General features: G+C 26.2%; 1 protein-coding gene across 22 annotated transcripts in view; it reads right to left on the minus strand.

Moving 5' to 3' along the window:
* Positions 1-13,399, minus strand: part of LOC140674537 (uncharacterized) — a 28,784-nt gene extending 15,385 nt beyond the window's left edge. For 2 of the 22 annotated variants that reach the window (XM_072908135.1, XM_072908312.1), the window contains exon 1: positions 12,734-13,398. The gene's annotated coding sequence lies outside the window, so the exon portion shown is untranslated. Of the gene's footprint in view, positions 1-12,733 lie in introns of all 22 variants that reach the window. The other 20 variants (XM_072908239.1, XM_072908245.1, XM_072908259.1 and 17 more) reach the window with 20 other exon arrangements.
* Positions 13,400-15,273: the final 1,874 nt, after the last annotated feature.

The raw sequence follows: 15,273 nt of genomic DNA on the forward strand, positions 1-15,273 counted from the left end.
AAAATGCACACCTAACCAAAATTGAACATTGTCTATTGTCATAACGTAGCGGCAAGTATTAAGCGGATCATATTATGCTCAATTTTAATTTAGTTTTTGTTTTAGCACATATTGTGTGTTAATATGCAATATTTATATATTATCATAAAGCGCCAACTTCTCTGTGATATTTCTGCCGATATTATTTAAAACGATTGATCATTCTTGGTCTACATCTACATATATGCTGCCAGAGTTCTGAGAGAGTCAACATAATACACAACATTCGTAATATATGCTGCTGATTGATTTGGCTATCTGGGTACTTAATATTAATCACTTTATATATTATTCTAAAATTCAAATTTTAAAATATAAAACTATAAAAAATATCTAGATATTAAAGGATAAAGTCTAGTAATATACAGAGTGTATAAAAAGTGTGATTTCGAGACCTCTTTATATTTCGAGAAAAATAAGTTTTAGATAAAGTGTTACAGTTTAAAAAGACCTAATTATTGACTTTATCAGTTCGATTTTGAGTGGCATCATTCAGATCAGGGCAAGATCTTGAATCATCTTGAATTTTTTAAATGAAACTTCTATTTTTATTACATATTCTTATAACTATTCTTGAGATCTTTACAACATCATAATTTTAATATTACTTTAGATCAGCCGTTTCAAAGTTATTGAATTTTGTATGATAAGATATTATTGGCTGTAAGGCAGTCAAACACGAAAACTGTTCATTATCTAGCTTTAAATCCATTACATTTTTTGTTCAACAACTACAACATGAGACACTTATGAGAAAAAACCAGCTGATTTTACCGAGATATAATTTTATACAGAATTTTGCAAGAGAATAGATCTATAAATTATAATAAAAATATTTATTTTGCAAGACGAGTAGATCTATAAATTATAATAAAGTTATTTATTTAAAAATATCAGAGAGTCCAGAAAGTCCCTGCCGAAGTTTCTGACCTTTTGAAAACATCTACGTACATATGTCGCATTTCCTGACCCTTCACGTTGTCATGACATAATCACACAAACGATATAGCGGGATAAAACATTGCCCCTGAAGATACCCCAATGTAGTGACTATCTGACAATGAGAGTAACTTATGATGAGTAAATGCTTTATGCAACGTTTTAGCTTCCGAGATTTCCCCCCGTTAAGATGTTACGGAGGTAAGAAAAATTAAAATATTTTATATCTCACCAACGGTTACAAATAATTTAATGATTAAAATTATGCATAAAGAGAATTATTATCAAAATAATATTATATATTTTTCTCAAATGTTATGTGGTATGCTAAAGAAATGTATAAAAAATTAAGATTATTAAGGATTTTAAAAAAATGAATCTTTCGAATATCTCTTTTGAAAAGAAATTTAGACCTCTTAAACCTGTTTTCTACTATTTATGTGAAAAATGGACCAATTATGACTTGATTTGATGGAACACGTTAAAAAAAAATAAAAATGGCAATTTGACCTATCTTTTATTATTTTTAAATTAAATATGTTATTTAATTAATTATTATTTTTACATAAAATATTATAATACTTAATATTATAACAAAAATTACACTTAGTATTATAATAACAGGAATATTACATATTTATATATATATATATATATATATATATTAAAACTATAACAAAAATAAATTTTATAATCTTATATCTATTTTTCAATGTTTTTTCGCTATCATCATTTATAACGCCAGTAATATTTTCGCTACAAAACATTTTAAATAATATTTCTACTAGTTTCAAAATTCGGAACACACAAGGAACGACCGCGGAAGCCATTTTTGTATTTCTGAACGACCAAACTAACGAGCTTTAAATTTTTTTATTAAGAAACGCTGTAATTCGTGCAAAATGAATAGGATATTCGTCTTCTATCGATATCACATGGATGAATGTATATTTTTAATGAACATCTAATAATTATATTAAATTTGTGTTAAAAATTCTTTACATGTATTTCTGTGATTATTCAATGTGCAATCAATGAAATATGGGCTAGTTATTTGATTATTGATAATTCTATTCCAAACATTTATGGACCAAGATTTTTGATTTGTGATTTCTCTTAACCATTGTCGATTTTCAATGGACCAATAATACATATTTTGAAAATTAACTTGCCCATGATTCATAAATGATATTTGGTCAGTAAACAAAATCTTATTGTTAGATAACAACATTTCATCATTTCACATCTTTTGTAAACCTCATTTACAAAACTGTGCATGATTTTGAAAATTATTGCAATCCAGATGATTTTGATGAAGTGATTGAAATATATGAGAAAAAGAAATTTGTGAAAATGGAATATTCACAGAATAGTCCACTTCGCTGACTGATATCACGTTCAACTTGCTTTGTGCTCACTTGTGGGTTTTGTGCTAAAGACAGGTGCTAAAATATTAAGTGCAGTTTCATCCGTGGTTACTTTTTTCGATTACTGACTGTTATCCGCGCTTCTAGTTTCTTCAAAAATTTTAATTTCTTGAAAAAACAGAAAGAGTAAGAGTAGCACGTGAAGAGCAGGTACGAAATTAGGAAATCTGTCAGCGTATAAACGTGTACCTCTCTCATAATTTGACGACATTTAGCATAAATGAATATCATATCAATTTTCTCTTCTTTTGTATTATAACGCATTAAATTTTGAATAAATTTGCGAACTCACATTTTAGTCACTATAGATGACTTGCTAGACTACTAATACTATTCAATGTTTATAATTTTTACCCATAGTAGATATCACAGAAATCTGACTCATGTTTGTTTATTATTTGACCCAATAATCCATACCGGTATGGCTCGTATTTATTTATTATGTATGCCCGTAAAATGCGTATCACATATCTATTCGTTAAATTATTGTATGTGTGAAGCTGGCTATCATTTCGTGGAAACTCATAAATAATTAAGAGTTTTGACTTTATTTTCAATAGTTCGAGAGTTCCTGATAGTTCAAACAAATAGTTCTGGCGATTAAAGCAAAAAAAAAATGCCTTCGGACAAACTGAGACGCCAACTTTTCACGCAGCGTCTCACTTTGTCCTACGCGACATTTTCGCTATCGGTAAATTGTAGAAAATTAAAAGATCTATAGTTCTAGGTTCTAGATAAGTTCTAAAAAGATCTCTGCCTTCTGAAAGCAAAAAATATTAATTAAGGTGAAATAAAGAACGAGTCCCATAGATACAGATATCGAGACGCCGGCGCCAGTCGATTTTCAAGAGTTCTCATTAATGTAAAACAGTTTTTATATAGTTTTAAGCATGTACAATGCCTTTCCAAAGAGTTCTGATATTTGAAATAATTAGATAATTTTTTAAATAATTATTATACCCGAAAAACGCGTATTTTCATATATAAAGGTAAGACGCCGGTCAATTTTCAAGAGTTCTGCTTAATATAAAATAGTTCTCATATAGTTCTGGGCATGTACAATGCCTTTCCAAAGAGTTCTGACATTTAAAATGATTAGATAATTTTTTAATTAATTATTATACCCAAAAAACGTGTGATTAGATAATTATATTATGTATGAATGTAATTAATTAAAAAAATTATCTAATCATTTTAAATAGCACAACTTTTTGGAAAGGCATTGTACATGCCCAGAACTATATAACAAGTATTTGATATTAACTCTTGATAATCGACCGGCGCGGCGTCTCACCTTTATGGTATACATATGTGAAAATGCACGTTTTTCGGGTGTCTCTTGCTCTTTCGTCTAGTACTCTTTATTCACCCATTTATTTATATCCCAGAACTTAACTTCAGCACTTCTTGATTTTCATAAATTTGTCAATAGAATAATTGCCATTTCAAAATTTGTAAGGTACACAAAATAAAAAAGAAATATAAATAAATATGAGCAATTTTCTTCTTCACGTTAGCTAATATACACTATACTTAAAGCAGAGTTATTCTCTTAAAAAAATTTAATTGAAAAATATATATATATATATATATATAGTTTCTTGAACTTGAAATTTTAAATACATGTGAAATAAGAACGATACAAATAGGTACAAAATCGCTATCAAATAATGTTAATGTTATTCAATGCAACATTGAATATCTTACTATTAGATATTGATCTAATCTTAACCTTATATTTTTTTTTATATAACTTTGTGTAAAAGGAAACTTAAAATAAAACGAAACAAAAGGGTTCCGAATTTGCTGGCATTCTCGATTACTTACACGCATTATTTTGCACATTATTAAAATGAAATTACAAAAGTACGATTGTACATATAACATTATATAACATTATTATTACACATACACATTGCATATGTACACATTGCACACATAAAATAAAAAAATCATATTAACACTTTGCACACATAACATTATTGCGCACATACACATTGCACACATTGCACACATAGTATTTCACTTATAAAATAAGAAAATCATAATAACACTTTACACACATAAACATATTGTACACACATACGCAATGTATGACATAATTAAAATCTTAAATTAAAAGTGCAAATTCATACATGATTGCTTATGGAATTCTCTGATCGATTTTTTTATCAATTTAGTAAATTAGTCTTTCCCAAGCACCGGTCAATATGAAATGAATAATTTTTTTGCACAAAAAATTGCAAATCCATATAAAACTGTATAATTATATATAAATCTCGTTTGGCATACGAAGCACCGGGCGATATGGGTTGGATTTTGCGTCACGCTAAAAGTTGCAAATCCACGTGGAACCGTATAATTATAGAAATATCGTAGAGGATGAAATGTCGGACGGTAAAGTGGCGAAGTACAAATGTCTTACGAATAAGAGGCAAACAGTGAAGTGACTCGATAGTACGTTATATCTGTGTAATAGTCATATATGCAATGTATACATATATGACTATTACACAGTAATACAATGTCATAAGTGTAATGTCTATACAATGTATGTGTACAATAACGTCGTGTTTACAAAGTGTTAATATGATTTTTTTATTTTATGTGTGGAATAAAATAAATTAAGTGCGCGGTATATAAGTGTGCAATCGTAGCTTTTGTATTTTTTTTCATGTGCGTGTAGGCAATTGGGAATGTCGACAAACGAAGCTGTCGACATTCCCAAAATGTTGTACGCAAACCAAGCGGTTAGCAATTGGAAATGTAAGCAAACGGCATCTCTCCAAACGAAACAAAAATGATACACGCAAAGTATAAAAACATATGTTATTTATATTTTTATTACATATATTATATATTTTTTATTATATATACTATTTTTTTATATATTTTTATAACATATAATAATATCTGATCATCTTTAATATCCGGTAATAATTAGTATATAATAATATACTATTTTTAATATGTCCTAATAATTATATTATAATTCTTCATAACTGAAATATTTAAAAAAATCATAATAATATTTATGAATTAATTCAAAACTATTCTCATAAATTAACAATTTCTGACAATGAGTCAAATTCTTCAAAACGTAGCACATCACGTAACTTTTTCTTTAGAGTGGAAACGTGAAAAGTAAAAAAATTCGCCATTTCGATGATTAACCAATCAAAACAAAAAAAATTTTTTACTTTTCATTTTTTTGCTCTAAGAAAATAGTTACATAATCGCTGTCCAAAACTCAAGAACATTTTCAATATATGTATTTATTCAAATGTCTATTCAAAGCTTGTAAAAAGGAACTTCTAGTCTTCCAGTATTTTTGTACAAAATTTTGTATAACATAGAAAGAATATTTTAAGGATTTTTACAACTTTTTTGCAACTTTCAAAATAAGTTTCTTTTCATTGTATGTGTTTTTTACTCATAACAAAATATACTTATTATAAAAGAAAAACACAAAGACACTTAAGTTTCAAATATTGGATTTGTAAATGTACTGAAAAGACTGAATAATTTTTATAAGAAAAACATTTTGCACTTGCATAATATATATTTTATTCATATTTTTTTCTCACTAAAAATTACAATAAAGAATATGTGTTGCATATATATATAATATTTTGACATTAAATATTATAAACAAAGATAGAAATATAATAGAGAAATATCTTAACTTATCGACAGATTACTTAAGCTTAAAATAAAAATTATCAAAGAGAGAATTAAAAAAATCCCTCATATAAAATTTAATGAGAATTTCCTAATTTTTCCAGATATAAAAAGAATTCCAAGTTCTCTGTGTTTTTCCAATAAGTAGTTACTCTCATTTTCCATATAAATTGTCTTTTCATAATTTTCTGTACGCAAATCATAATAAAGCAAGGATTATATTTGTAGAAAACTTGCATGAACTGTCGCTACGAATCGGCTGTTGCTAACCTTAATAACTTCGTTGACTGCTCTTCATGATCAATTAATTATGGTCTAATTACTGCTAAAGGGCTGACATCGTGATAATAAACCAGCTAAAATATCTTCTTTTGCTTAAGTATTAGTAGCTGTTATAGTAATAGTTGTGATTATATTATGTGAAATGAGAAAAATAGAAATAGTCATCAATTGTCATCGAACAGAAAAGTCTCACGTTTATCATATGCAATGACTATTAAAAAATAGTTTTATTTTTTGAATAAAAATAATATCACCATTTTTGTCTCTCTGTATGTGTGTGTGTGTGTGTGTGTGTGTAAAATTGGTGTTTTTAAAAAAATTCACAAATTATTTCCTAACTTTATTTTTATTATAATTTTGTAATTGATAGTTTAAACAAATAGTTTAGATTATTAAACTAAAGAAATTGCTTCAGGGTAATAACAGCAAGTAAATTGTTAAGTACTTATTTTTTTCTGCAGAATTTTTCTAATCTTATTATTTTATCTAAAAGATTTATAACTTTAAAAACTTATAGTACACTAAAAAGTTATTTAAAAATAAGAATATTGATTAAAACTTTATATATATATATATATATATATATATATATATGTGTGTGTGTGTGTGTGTGTGTGTGTGTGTGTGTGTGTGTATATAAAGTTTTAATCGATATTCTTATTTTTAAATAACTTTTTAGTGTACTATAAGTTTTTAAAGTTATAAATCTTTTAGATAAAATAATAAGATTAGAAAAATTCTGCAAAATAATACACAATCTTCACACACACACACTTCTTGTATTTGTCTTGTCTTGTAGTACCTTTATTTCTTCTTTTAGAATTAAATTTCTTATCTTTTGCTGTTTTTATAAAGTTGATAACTTCTGCATTTATTTTTCTTTCGCATATTTCGTTTATGTCATGAATTGTAACTTTTTAATTGTAACTTCGCTTTACATATTAATTTTTAAATTTATATGCACTTGAGTCCTTATATTTATATATATAATTTCCTTGTAATATATGCATAACATATAATTTTATTTTCTTCTTTTTAATGCATTATTTCATTTTTTTTTATAAATTTATTTTCATTTTATTACAAGTTATTATTTATTATTTTTAATACAAAAAATCAAAACGAGGATAACGGTGATAATGGCAAGAAAAAAAAGGAAAAACCGACGAGAAAGAAGAAAAACGAAGACGAAGATGACAAGAGGCATGGTTTGTCGGGTAACTCCGTCGAGTATCGTTCGTGCTCGAGCAGTGCTAAGAATACCGCAGCTAGCCATATTTGGCAATGAGATCGCGATACAGTGCATATTCCGCGCGTTAACGTGAACGTTGAGAAAGTTAATCTTTTCTTTTACTTTTTTTTTCAAAAAAAAAAGAACCTCATAAATCCAGAAAATTCAAAGTCAAGAAAAACTCCAATGAAAAACTAAAGAAAAGGAACTGAATGCGCTGAGATATGAAAATCTGCAGAAAATGTTGTGTTTGTATGTGTATTTATGTTATAGCACTAATAAGCAATACTTTATTTACAGCAAAATTTCGACTTTACCTTCTCGAATTTGTAAATCTGCTTTACAAATAAAAAAAGCTTTATAACACAAAATCTTGACGGTTTAAATTGCGGCGGACTAATCTTTCAAATGTATCATTCTCTTTGTTATTATAGACGATTTATAGTCTAAAAAGAATCATCTAGGGATGCCACACCTACCTTTTAGATTCTAGGTCAAATCGGAAGGAAGGGTGTGGTGAAAGTTTCAAAATGATTACAACTCATTGTAAAATGATTTATCGAGATAGCTATTCAAGAAGTTATATTTCAGTAATTTTAATAATAGTTATTTCAATAATTTAATTAAACAAATTTTTAGTTCATCAAACTTTTAAATGTACCATTTTGTAAATAACTTGTCCATTCCATCTATCACAAATAACTTCTATATAATTACTATAGTAAACTATACATTACTTATAGTATATATTAGATAACGAATAATAGTAATAATTATTATTCTAATTAATGGATTAAAATATTATTTTAGAACAAATTGCGTTAAGAATGCAATTTTCATTAGATCAGAATCAAAATGGATTACTCAAAAAAATAACATTGTCAGTGTGCAAGGAGAAAAAAATTATTTTTATATAAACGGCAGCTAGAATAAAAATTGATTGACATTATTTTGATGCTTCGATATTTCGTACTAATGTGTGCTAGTGATATTGCGTTAAACATCCAATGGCATAACTCGCAACTTGTATGTACTTCAAAAATTGCTTTATTTGAATGAAGTATATATATATATATATATTTTTTTTTTCAGAATGAATTAAAAGCAATGTAGACTGATAAGAAGTAAAAAGATTGTTCCGTTTATTTGCAATTATATGCGCGCTGAGATCATGAAAAAGTACATTAATAGATATTACTAATAAGTACTAATTGAATACTAATTAAAATTTATTTTAAATATTCGCGCTTTTTTTAACTTCAAATAGGCACATATTAGCTTCTTTTTTTTTATTTCTCTCTCCCTCCCCCCCCCCCTCTCTCTCTCTCTTTCTTTCTCTTGCACACAATATATTGTGCCAAGGTGTGTATGTGTGTGTGTGTGTGTATGTGTATCCTATTTTAAATAAAATTATCGATTTCTAATAACTGATTAAAGATGATTTATAAACAGAATGCGTGTCGCGCGCCTGTGTGTGTGCGTGTGTGACGTATCTAGATAAAATATACTTATAACCTATTTGATTCAACTTATATATCATAATGTGAGAAAATTTTATTCTCTAGATGCAAATACTTATATTTTGTCAATAAGGAAATTACTCAATTACTCAAGTCTGTTATCGAATTAGAAATTTATTGTTACAAGAAATAAAATTAACATAAATGTTACTTATATTTCTCTTGCTTTCATTGATTTTTCGATTGTACATTAACAAAATAAAATTACTTTTATAAATACTCAAATTCAACATATCCATTTTATATTTGCAAACACGCTACTATCCTTGTCATATTTAAAATAACTTAACATAAATGTACAAGTTTTGCTGTAACTCTTGTTTTGTCTCGTCTTTCTAAATAATATTTGATGCCAAAGCATTTCATGAAAATCTACAATTTAAGAATTAATAAAATTAACAAAAATATTAAAATAAAATTCATATAATAATAATTTTTATATCAACATTTTATCTTGATGTTTCATAATTTTTTTGGATATGTGTTATAAGACAAAATATATTTTAAAATTACTATTTCTTTTGATAGAAGCAGAGGGTCAACGAAAAATGATAGTAATTGGGGATACTATTTCTTTTGATAATAGAAAATACTTTAATAAACTTTACAAGATTTTATGCATTTTATATCACTACTTGACAAAATAAATTATCAAATATTTTATAAACTATTATTAATTTTTATTATAACATAAATTATTATTATTATTAATTTTTTCATAATTTTATCTTAATACTTTTACACGTAGAATGATTATTTTACATGTAAAAGTATGAATGTAGAATTATCAAAAAATCAACAGTTTAGATATTTTATATAATTTAATCTAATATGTATGCTGATATAAAATACGTGAAATTTTAAAGTTTATTAAAATATCTATTTATTAAATTTTTCATAGAACAAAATAGAATTTTTTAAATAGAATTAATTTATAATTTTATTTTTATACAAGTACTATGTTGCACTTGCAAACTCCAATTACATATATTTTCTTAAATACAATTATCTATTTTACATATACCAATTAATTTAGTTCATTCTTTTTGTAAAAATCTTGAAAAGTAAATACTTTATAAAATATTACATATTTTATATCACATGTTTAAATAAATTATGAAATATCGGAAAAATTACTTTTTGATAATTTTCTTTTAATACTTGATATATTGTAGAATGACAAAAAATTGAATTATGAAAAAAAATATATGATCTTATTTTAAATGTAAGAAAATGTTAAAATATTATAAAAAATTTTATAAAATATAATATTATAAAAAATAATATTATTAAAAAACTGATATGCATTTTATATTTCTTCTGAAACTATGAATTATGAACTTTTGTTAAAAACATTTTTTGTTAATTAGATATATAACAAAGATAATTTCAGCTATAAAGTTAAGTGCCTTCAATGCTGTATAATAATAAAAACTTCTAACTTAAAAAACGAAGCCAAAAATTTATACGACCTTTTGTACCGAAAAATATGTAGAATATACTATAGAAATATATCAATTTCCTTGCCTTATATATATATATATATATATATATATATAATAATTTTGTTTTGAACTTTTTCAGAAATAAATCTTTTACCACAATCTAATAAACGGATTTCGATTTAATATTATCCTTAATAATCCTAAATACTAACTATTGTATTTTAACATTTAACAATATAATATTACATAATTTTCTCTTTCTTTCTCTCATTTTTTTCCTTTCTCTTTCTCTCTCACTTTAAATCTAGTTGTTACTATTAACTATTAGTAAAAATAATTCCATGGTTGTTTAAAACAAATACAATCAATTTAATTCATCATTATATTATTAAAAATCAGTTTTCTATTTCATTAAGTTATTCTTATAATCTTAACATCTTACGTATCTAAGGTCGGTATTCATAGGCCGATCTTATATTTAAGATCGTTTTAAGATCGCGTTCAACCAATGAAGTAACCGCATAGCATCATTTTATTGGTTGAACGAGATCTTAAGATAATTTTAAATATAAGATCAGACTATGAAAACCAGCCTAAATGATTTTTATGTGTTTATAAATATGTGCTTTATTCTCTATAATCTTTCGTATGATCATATCCATTAAGTATGCCACAGATCTTAATTTATTTTGAGATAGCAATGTGAGAGAGCACTCTTTCTCTTTCTCTCTTTTCTTTTTCTTCTTTTCCTCCTGTTCCTCTCTTCTAATTTTTCTTTATCTCTTTTTCTACACACACGCACACACACGCATGCACGCACGCACGCACGCACGCACGCACGCACGCACGCACGCACGCACGCATGCACGCTCGTCCGCATACGCACATACACACACACACATACGCGCGCGCGCACGCACACGCGCCGACACGCACATAATTTATTTATCTATTTATCTCTCTTTCTGTTAATGCTTTGTAATATAATATAATACACTTCCGCGATTATATTAAGGAATGATTGGCTATTAAATGTAAATGTACTTATTTATAATCAATTTAATGTTCTAACAAATTAGTTTTAAAAAATATAGTTAAAAAATTGTAAAAATACAGTTAATAAAATTGTAAAAATTGTTTTAAAAAATTATAAAAAAAAAGATAAATAGATAAATACAATTAATAAAATTGTAATCAGTAACAATAACAAAGCAATATAATTCGGTAAAAGTAAGACAAAAAATGTAGTTATTAATCACAAATTTTGAAATATAATTATAAGGTTCCCGAATATTTTTGTACATTTTTCTTGTAATCTTTGGATTATTTAAATTAATCTATTTAATTATACAATAAATTATTGATAAATTATTATAAGTACAATAAATAAATTATTATAAATATAATGAATATCTAATTAAACAATAAATTATTCCCATAATGTCTTATTTTTAACATAATTTAAAATTTTTCTAATTTATAATATTAATATTTACGATATTAACTATTTATAATATTAACTATAAAAATGGGAAGAAAGAATTTAATTAACAGAAACTAGCATTAAACAAGTAAAATAGCATTTATTCAAACTGCAGTTTTTATAAGAAAAAAAATATATAAAATGGCTTTAAGAAATAAAACACAATTGAATAAATCGGAATAGTATATTTTTGTTATATATAAATAAAGAAATAATTTTTTAAATATAAAAGTTTGTGTTTTAAACTATTGATTTCAAATATACATATCATACTTAGGGAAAAAATAATAGAAATTGCAAATAGTTGACGTAAGCTCATATATATATATATGTACATATGTACAATATGAGAAACAGAGAGAGAGAGAGAGAGAGAGAGAGAGAGAGAAACAGAGAGAGAGAGAGAGAAACAGAGAGAGAGAGGGGGGGGGACAGGGGAGGGGAGGAAAAGAGGAAAGAGAGAGAAAGACAATGCCGATCGATACATCTAAGAAGACTAGTGCTTAAAATGGAATAAGATAATAGAATAAATATTTCTTTTTATTTTCGCTTATTACCGTACGATTGGCTCTTATTAGCCTGTATTATTGTGTTATATTACATTTTAGTGATTATTTTGTTATATTACATTTTTGTGAGAGCTCTATTTATTTATTGTTAATAGAATAAAATTCATAGAATCATACCATAGTAATGTGACAGTATATTTGATGTGCTAAGAGAAATAAAACTATTCCTCTCTCGTCTGCAAAATCACATTTTGTCAACATCGACGAGAATGAAAGCAAAAAAGAGGCATAGAAAAGTATATACTCGATAGTAATCACTTAAAAATAAACTCCCCAACTAATTTGCACATAAGTTATGTCGAATCTAAAAAGAAAACATGCTAAATAAGTGATCGCACTACCTAAATGCAATACGGCCAATATGACCATATCCACACCATAACGCTACGCCTCGCTGCTGTGCTAAGCTATAATCATTCGCGTTCACCGTTTGACATTCAACACACTACACCCGTTGCACCAAACTACACCAGATTGATCGAAAACACAATAGTAAACTTTATTATAAGTAAAGACTTCTCTCTGATCTCTGATGTTGTTCTGTATGATTTTTCTTGTTAGATCACATGCGAACTAGTAAATCACTAGAAATATAACACTCAATAAAAAACATGCAATATTTCTAGTAATTTACTAACTCGCTTACGATACTACAAAAAAATCGCAGTGTATCGCGGACTTTAAGACTTTGTGTTCACAATATATATAGGACTCTATTCGAGAGCCGCCTCGACCAAACTCCGATTAAATGTCGACAGGAGTTACAGGCAAACTGACTGAGTGTTCTCAAAGACGCTTTTCGGCGCACGCGCGTTGAATACAGTTTTAATGAAGTATTAAATTTACAAGGAAAAGAGTGCACTGTTACACCTTATGCTCAAATATTTTTAAAAACAATTTATTATAAATTAATAAAAAAAAAACACATTGCCTAAGGAAATTTCTGGCGTTATTTATATTATTTATAAACAAATTATTTAATTGTTTATTTGTAAAAATGAATAAAACTTTTAATTTAAATGCCATATTTCGATGCTATTTAATTCAAATTTTTATATTACCCAAAATGCACAAATAAATATATAAACTAATTAATTCTGGTTTGTATACGTATATGTACAATACGAATAACAATACGAGTTACAAATGTCAGTTGCGGACGCGCACATTCATTTACATATTTCTTATTGTTTGTGTGATGTTAGTTAATCATAAAAAAAGTTTTATCAAAAGTTAATTAAAAAAGAAATAAAATTAATTAATTAATAAGACAAATTCTATTTTTATTAATATTTTCTAAAAAATTATTAGGAAAACTAAAAAAGTTAAGATTGATGATAAAGTTATTTTAAAAAGATGTAAAGTAAATTTTAAAAGAGAAGTTAATGTATTTAATATTAAAAAAAAATTTTAAGTAAATTTGAAATGTCTTTACTTTTATAAATTATTTATTTCTCCGACTCATTATACTCTTATATATATATATATATATGTATATAATTATATATAATCTTTTTTTCGTTTTCCTCGTTATTTATTAAAAAATAAAATAATTTTTCTTGTCTGTAAAAATATGTTTCTTAAATTATGACTTCAAAATTGTTTCTGTTATTTCAATAGTATATTTTATCTTTGACAGTTACAAAATATTAAAATACATTTAAGAAACTAATACATACTATTTACGGGAATTTACGGAGTATTTTCAAAAAACATAACGCAAAGACCAATTAAATATATATGTATAATAGTATAGGTAAAACTAAAAGTTTTATAACATTTTTTATACTATATTTAGAACACAATTTCATTAGATTAATAAGATTTTTGCGAGTAAAGTGACAATCAAACACAATATTATTCATATAATTTTCAATTAAATAATACGTAATAAAAATTTTTATTATTATGTTTACGTAGTTAAAAATTATCTGAATTATATCATGTTTGATAGAATTTTAATCGCAAAAATCTTATTAATCTAAAATTACTTTTAAATAGATAAAGACGTGGTAAAAAGGCATAAATGAGCCGTTACATGTATGTGGAACACACAAAAAAACTTAAGTCAGAAGACTTAAAGCATAAGCGAATCGACCAATCACAGTCAAAATCTTAAGCAGCCATTTTAAAACGTAAAAGCCCGGGCACATAAAAAAATTTAAGCCGTAAGGCGGGGAACACACAAAAAACTTAAGCCATAAGACTTAAGACGTAACAATTTCAACCATACCGAATTTTCAGCGCTGTTGACGTTTTAAAATGGCTGCTTAAGGTCTCGACCGTGATTGGTCGATTCGCTTATGCTTTAAGGCCGGTATTCATAGTCTGTTCTTATATTCAAGCTCGTCTTAAGTAAGGTCTTAAAACTCTATTCGGCCATCTGATTGGCTGAACGTAGTTTTAAGTCCACTAAAAACATGTCTTAAGATGATCTTATATATAAAAACGGACTATAAATACCGGCCTATGTAGCTACTTCATTGGTTAAACGGTATCTTAAGACGATTTTAAATATAAGATCGGACTATGAATACCGACCTAAAGGCCGCTGCACACACTTTTACATAACGCATAGTACACATACATAAAAAAACTGATTGGTCTATAAACACATGCATAAGGAATTCAACCAATCGAATTCCTTATGTATATGC

This window comes from Anoplolepis gracilipes, chromosome 2 (genome assembly GCF_047496725.1).
Source record: "Anoplolepis gracilipes chromosome 2, ASM4749672v1, whole genome shotgun sequence".
Taxonomy (NCBI): domain Eukaryota; kingdom Metazoa; phylum Arthropoda; class Insecta; order Hymenoptera; family Formicidae; genus Anoplolepis; species Anoplolepis gracilipes.